Here is a 7,725-nt window from a genome sequence, read left to right as displayed (position 1 = left end):
ATTAACGCATGTTTGATTTATTGTGTCCTTGTTTTGTTGATATTATATAGCTGATGTTACTTGTTGTTATCAATTTCATTTATTAATAGTTTTAATGTCACGAATGCATAAGTACTTGAATACAATTTTCAACTCTGTACGATACTTTGTGCTCTATTTCACCAATAAATGGCTATAGTGGTAAGATTGTGTATAAAAATTATTCTTAAATATCTGTGTTATCTACCTCGAAGGTATCTTGTTCATAACTGCCTAGCCTCCTCCCAAAATATGTTTGACCCAGGACCCCTACAAGCTTAATTCGGCCCTGAAGTAATTGTTTTACATTCGTTTAGAACAATTCACGTAAACGTTAATCACATTTTGACTCGAACAAATCTAAAAGTTCAATTGCACAATCGCCTGACTAAACACATTGATTTTTAAATATATAGATGCTCAACAATTTTTTCTTAGCCTTAACATATTCATAATTGTTAATATTGAATTTCTTTAAGCATGTTATTGATTATGTTTATGAATCATAATACTTCATAATACCCTTTTGAATTCAGTTTATGTAAAAGTTATTAAGTGAAATATAAATTACTTTCTTGATATGTTTCAATTAGCTTTTGGACATTCCTAGAATTTTTGGACTTTTACAAATTAGTAGTCATAAATCTTCCTTAGTTACGAAATCTAGGTTATGAAAGTGTGATGGATAGAGGAATAAATACAAGAGAATTAATTATATTCTCATTTAGAAGATATAATGTCGTGTAACTCTTCACTGGTTATATTATCTACAATCTTATTATAATAAAGGAAAATACTGTTACATAATAAATGTTGTATGAAAGTGTCTTTGACAACAGTTGCTAATTTTAATTAGATTTATAATTCTGTCAGTAAATGGAATTATAAAGTTAGTATTTTCCTTATGTTCATTAGTTGAATTTTATGTTTCTCATTAGTCTCCTGCTGTAAAACACTGCACTATTTTTTGTCATGGCGAGTGTACGTCTAGTTTCAGGTACCTTTCTGGATGATCTTGGTGAGCCAGGTTGTTTCATATTCCTTGTTTAACAAATTATTAAAATACAAGTGATATTTCCAAGTTGGAAATTCTGAACGTAACCTAATGATTTGAGTGCATGAATATTTTGCGTTAGAAAGTCTTGTTTCATACCCTTCCAAGATTTCAAGAGCAATCAGTATTCGGTGGCATAATACTACCTACCTGTCAGTTAATTAAATATTTCTTAAAAAAAGCAATTATTCATCAGAGGTTCTCTAATATTAAACAGTCTACACTCGGCTTCAATTTATGATTCCAGAGCTATTACAGAGTTAACTAACTAAGTTGATAAAAAAATAAAATTTACTGCAGTGAGTTTATATTAGGTGTGGTTGTCATGTGACTCTTTGATTGGTGTATTCAAAATAATCTCAATAAAACTTTCTCTACCCTCTGTATCTGACCGGCAAGGGGAGCTAACTTGGGCATTAAAATTAGCAATTGTGGTCAATTTTACAGAGGCAGGGGCTCAAATACAATGTTTGAACAAATCAGAATTTTTTCTATGACTGGCTGTGTACTTATATATTTATTTGTGTAAGTGAGGGTTTATTTAAGCTAGTTTTACTCTTTAGTGAAATTTTTTGTCATTAACGCAGAACGTATAATAACAACCTTACAGTAAATGCGATATTTAAGATTTTTCGCTAGTTAAAAGGACAGTAACAAATATTCTTTTCATCCTGTTCAAGTATTTGTCATTATTACCTTTGTCAATTAGTTAAACAATGATTTATTTATTTGTAATAATGTGCTTCTGATATTCGTAGGCTACTTACCGAACGCAAACACAGAACAAGTACTTTATACAAACACAAAATCTCAAAACTATTTCGAAAAATTACTCTAAGATAAAAAAAAAGGATTTAAGATAGAGTTTTTCTTCAGTGTCTTTAATATTTAAATTTTCACTAAATTAGAATAGTTATTTCACGATAAGTGAATAAAGTTTTTTAGGATTTAATAAGTAGAGTCATATATATATTCGAGTAACTATAGCTTTGCACATTGTTGGGATCGAAACCAGACTTTTAGCGCCATAAGACCAAAAGACAATGTGACAAGATTATGTCGAATCAGCGATACAAATTCTGTTATTAACGAAGTATAAATGCCTTTCCATTTTACCTTTGCAAATAATTTATCATTTTTGAAACGGATGTTAAGTTAATTTCAGAAGCTCATTTATTATTGAAGTTTAAACAGAAAGCAAAATAAAATTACTCAATGTATAGTAATTCCCCTGCAATGTTGCTCAATCAGTAACCACATCCTGCATTGCTTAATAATATAAATCGAGAGCAAGGTTGAAACACCAATCATATGTATATACGCCTCAGCCCTCAGGGCCCCCACAAGCTTAATTCTGCTGTGATTACAGAATAAATGTTTTAAAGATAATGTTATATATGTTATTATTTTACATATTTATCCACTTTTCCTGATTAGATTACCATTAAAATTGTTTATATTAAGGCTAACTGTCTCACTCAGTTATGCCAATTTTTAAATAAAAGATTTATCAACGTAAAAGAACTGGCCTTAATCAAATATTGAATTTTATGTAGCATACAGTTTACGAGTTACTATATTTTCTGAAATACAAAGATCTATGTACTTTATAAAAAACTATTTTTTCGAATATTTATTTTTGTGACAGTTATTTGGGTACGACGTTGTACATTTCTGTGTTAAAATAAATACTTCTTTTATTTTTAACATATTACATATGAATAAATACGACCGATGAATTCCATACACCAGTGGGTCTTAGTTCTAATGAAAATGATGACCACGAGTTACGTAAGTGAAATCAGTAAAAGTCTATTAAAGGCCTACAAGCCTTTCAGTTGCACAGTGGTATGGCTGCGGATTCGCACTGCTAAAATGAGTTTCGATATCCGTGGTCGTCAGAACATAGACAACCCCTTGTGTACATTTGTGTTTAATTCCAAACAATCAGTCATAAAACAAACAAACAAAGCATAAAGAAGGCTTACGGGATGGAACTAAAGCGTGATTTTCCATAATTGATAGTTAAAAAAAGTTGTAGTTACATCAATACCGTAGAATTGTTGTGAAATAAAACAAAGCTTTGTGTAAAAAACAAACAGATATTTAAATGTATTTTAAACTTGTTGCATATCTACAAACTTTTCTTGCTTACATAAAAGTTTCTTAGGAAACGCATTAATAAATTTATGGGATAAAATAATGGTTTTCTATCATGTGTGGACATCAGGTATGTTTTTATTTCATAGTAGCAGCGCTTATACGTGTTGTACATTGAGTTTTGGCTTCTTTACTTGAATAAATATGTCGAACGATTAATCATCATATTTGATGATCATATTACAGTTTGTTCGGGTTTGTTTGAATTCCGCGCAAAGCTACACAATAGCTATTTGCGCTAGCCGTCTCTAACTTAGCACTGAAATACTAAAGGGAAGCTAGCTAGTCATCAACACCCACAAACTCTTGAGCAACTATTTATTAACAAATAGGAAGATTAACCACACGTTACAACGTCCTCACAATTGAAAGGGAGAGCATGCTTGTTTGAAGATTGCAAGCGTCCTAACCACTTGGTCATGTTGGGACCAGCTTGTTCCGACAAAATCTTATGTTAATGCTTTAAGTAACATACAGATATTCGAAATAAAGTTTCATTTTCTTACATTATCGTAAAGCAGACATTTTTGTTAATGAAACAGTTTTTAAGGTTGACTTTTACTAACATCAGATTTTGATGTTTCTGTTAAACATGTTGTGAGCATTTTGAAAACGTTTGCAGTTAAACATATCATTATTTTCGAAACCGTGCTATACGATAAAACATTCCACACAATTTAAACTGCGTGAGCATTATAAGAGTGACAGTAAATCTTTTAGCAAGGATGGTCCGTAGTTCAAAAGTAGTGACGGCTGCAGATAACCATAGTATCTTCTACATAAATGCAAAGAGGTAAGTATTACGTTTCAAATTACTTTACAATATAATTATTCGTTGCAATTATTTGCATTACTTTTTTCTGTAGTTGGGTGCAAAACCACCCAACAGATTATTTGTGCTGTGCCCACCACGGGTATGGAAACCACTGATGTACTACTGTGCCACATTTTAAAGTATTCAAAAGTTTCCTCACAATTTTCGTAAGCTGATTGTTCAGAAAAAAACAAAACATTGTCGTGTTGTAATGGCGATTTTACTATTTTGAACGTAATACATTTGCCATAACACTGAGAAAAAAATTACATATACATTTAATGACATTTTAATAGGTGTCTTGTTCAAATGATAACTAAGTATTATCCTTTACTGGGGAAAGACCCCCATACATATAGTTTGCAAACCAAATCATGTTTATATTCAAATATACAATTATTTTATAAAATATTTTGATGTTATATTTCTGTTTAATAAGAATAATAAATTTCATTAAATCGTCATTCAGTCTAGTAATTTATAATGTCAAATACAACATTACGATTATTATTGATTCTGATACTTTGTATACAGTTAGATATTTAACATTTTCAACCAATCAGTACTTGGAGGTTGTTAAGCTCGAAATTTATATTTGTTTTTCCACCAAAGTATCTGTTAGATATACACAACTATTGCCATTTAAATATAATGCGAATGTTAAATTTAACTATTTTTAGAAACTATAGTTTATCACAGATTTATTTACATAATTGTGTTAAAATGCGCTTCGCAGTTCGAACTTTGCATGAGTTATAAGACTGGAAGTTAATCGCACTCTGTGGTTAAAAGCAATTGTTTCAAGCACTGAAGATATTGATGGTTGATTTCCATCTGGTTTGCAGTTCAAAGTTAAGAACACATGCTTGAACAATAAGTTTTCCAGCTGGTTGCTTGGACAAATGAATTATTATTACAGCATAAGCCCGCATCTGCAAGTATAAGTTATAAAAAATAATGATGTTTTGATATATAGAAATAACGAATGTTTGGTTTAAAAATATTATTTCATCGTCAAAAAACGATAACCTCAGCCTGCCAAAACCAGGCAGGGTGTCATAGATATTTTATATATTAATTCTTTAATGATAATTGTATTATTATGCTAGTAAGTTGTTACTGGTCCTTTCCCAGAAAGAAACCGTTTCAAAAATGTAGTGAATAAATAAAGTTTTAAAGTATGATACTTAAAACAATATATATATATACCATTGTTTCATCATCTAGTAACAATTCAGTTGACATAAACTCATTATATATCATCTATCTGACACTCTCAACAATAAATGTAGAAAACACATCAGTCAGTGAGGTATACACGATGTTAATTTTTTTTAATGAAACTGATTTTCTAAGATGACTGAAATAGATCACTGGATGAGACAAAGCTTTCTGGAAGGGCTTGACCTTGAGAAAAATAACCGCAACTAGCGTTTTCTTAGTCCCTGAGGCCAAGAGTTTTTATGTTATATGAAGGGGAAATACAAACCACAAACTGGTCAAAATTTTAGTATAAAAGGGGTTCAAATGCAAAAGAGAAGCTAATCTCAACCGAGCATCTTAAATTTTGTCTGATATAGAGCATTTCACTTTTGGTAATTTGTAGCAAAAGCTTGAAATTTACGATTTTAGGAACTAGAAAACAGCTTAACTGAAAGTTCAATTTTATTATTTAGTGGAGTGTCACAAACTGCTGAATTGCTTGTAGATCCTATATTCTGTTTTAAACCTGTGTTTTAATGCCTATACTAAGAATATATTTATCCGTAGTAGTTAGTTCTCGCAAAATATATTTGTAATTTCAAAGATATTTTATGAATTTACACTTTAAAAGTTACCTACTACATATTAAATAGCACATAAAAATATTATATGTCAGTAAAAAGTAATGTTATTTTTCCAATTGTTTCAGATCTTCCAATCATGAACGCGAAGTTTGTTTTGCTGGTTGGATTGGTAGCCCTCATGGTAATGCTGTGTGTAGTAGAAGTCCACAGTTGGGGAGGATATGGTGGAAGATATGGTAGTGGATACGGGGGAGGATATCGATATAGTAATAGCTATGGAAGTGGATACGGTGGCAGGTATTATGGGAATCGTTTCGGCCGTTAGTAAGTATTCCTAGCCTTTAAAAAGTTCTTTTTCACGTATCTTAGAGTTGCTTAAAATATCACTTATTATAACTTTTGTAAAATGGAAATAGTTAACTCTTTAGTACCTTGAAGAATACCTTTAGTTTATTTTCAAGAAAGTAAATATAAAAATATGAGGTTAAATACTGATTGTTATTGGAAATATTTAGCTATTAAGTGATTGCATGTTATAAAATAGTGTAAGATTATGTATTATTCACATTGTGATTAGATTTTTGATACTTTTAGAAAAGATTTATCTGACTTGCAAAAGCAAATATTAAAAAATTAGTTACCAAGGATTTTTTTATCTTTCAGTTACTGGTGAACAGGAGTTGGACAGTGAAATATGTTTGGAAGTGGACAATCAACAATATTAAGATTAGTTTAGGATTTACTTTAGAATTTCCGTTATATTTGTTTCTTGTGTGAACTCTTTCGTTTTTTCTTGAAATCAATAAAATTATTAAAAACATAACGAAAGTGTACCATTATGTGTCTTTTTATTTCAGTTAAACTCAACGTTTTCTAACACAAAGTTTGGATGTTATTACTAACGGCATTTGTCAAATATCTTTGTATTTTATTTACTCCAAAATAAAATAAAATTTTCGTAGTTTTTATTTAACTTTAACTATTTCTTTCAATTTTTTACTGTCACTTTGCAGAAAATTATTGTATTTTATACAATTTTAGGAGTTTGATATTGTCTAATTTTTTCACTTGCTATATATGATACAAGCATTGTAAAACTTCATTTTCCTACTTTAAAAAACAAAATGATAAAAAATGATGATTCTATCGTAACGAAAAGATAAAATAGAATGCTTAATTCCAAACACTCATTCACTCACTTTCTGGTACTTGAAATTCTGTTATAGAGGAAAGTTAAAGTACAAGAACTCAATATCAAAACTACCACAAAAAATCAACTTTTAATTTACCAGTTGTTTGGATACCCAAAATTGTATAAAATTCTTATTACTGGCGTTATATGCATGCAATACCATACGTCTTATACGTGCTTTTATTAATATAGTATTTTGTTTAGTCTGTTTGTAGTACAGTTTTGACATAAGTCCAGAAAACCATTGAAATTGCCAATTTTAGTTTCATTTGTATTTTGGTTGTTCTATGATAGACATATTATCTACTTTGCTCATGCGAGTATTTACCTACTTTGTCTACGAGAGTGTTGTCACAACTTCACACATTGTGTACAATAGGTATTCAACATCACTGTCTTTTGCTGACGAAATAGATGATATCTAGAGATTCCAGCCTTTATATTTTGTACAAGTACAAAAGTGATGATACTCACTGCTGATGGATAATACAACTATTACCTATTTTTCGTAAGAATCATTGTTTTCGGTTAGTTCTTCTTGACTCCACATCACCAGGTGGTCAGGGGGCACAGGTTCGAATCCCCGTCACACCAAACATGCTTGTCCTTTCAGCCGTGGAGGTATTATAATGTTACAGTCAATCCCACTATTCTTTAGTAAAATGGTAGCCCAAGTGTTGGTGGTTGGTGGTGATGACTA

General features: G+C 30.5%; 1 long non-coding RNA gene across 1 annotated transcript; it reads left to right on the top strand.

Annotated features, from left to right (window-relative positions):
• The first annotated feature begins 5,554 nt into the window (after positions 1-5,554).
• On the top strand, positions 5,555-6,812 carry LOC143254599 (uncharacterized). Its single transcript, XR_013030275.1, has 3 exons — positions 5,555-5,641; positions 5,959-6,157; positions 6,497-6,812. It is a non-coding gene; the product is annotated as an uncharacterized LOC143254599 (long non-coding RNA).
• The last annotated feature ends 913 nt before the right edge of the window (positions 6,813-7,725 follow it).

The sequence above is a fragment of the Tachypleus tridentatus genome, chromosome 6, assembly GCF_004210375.1.
Source record: "Tachypleus tridentatus isolate NWPU-2018 chromosome 6, ASM421037v1, whole genome shotgun sequence".
In the NCBI taxonomy this organism is placed as follows: Eukaryota; Metazoa; Arthropoda; class Merostomata; order Xiphosura; family Limulidae; genus Tachypleus; species Tachypleus tridentatus.
The sequence above is the reverse complement of the archived record's forward strand: the minus strand, read 5'-3'. Positions and strand labels throughout refer to the sequence as shown.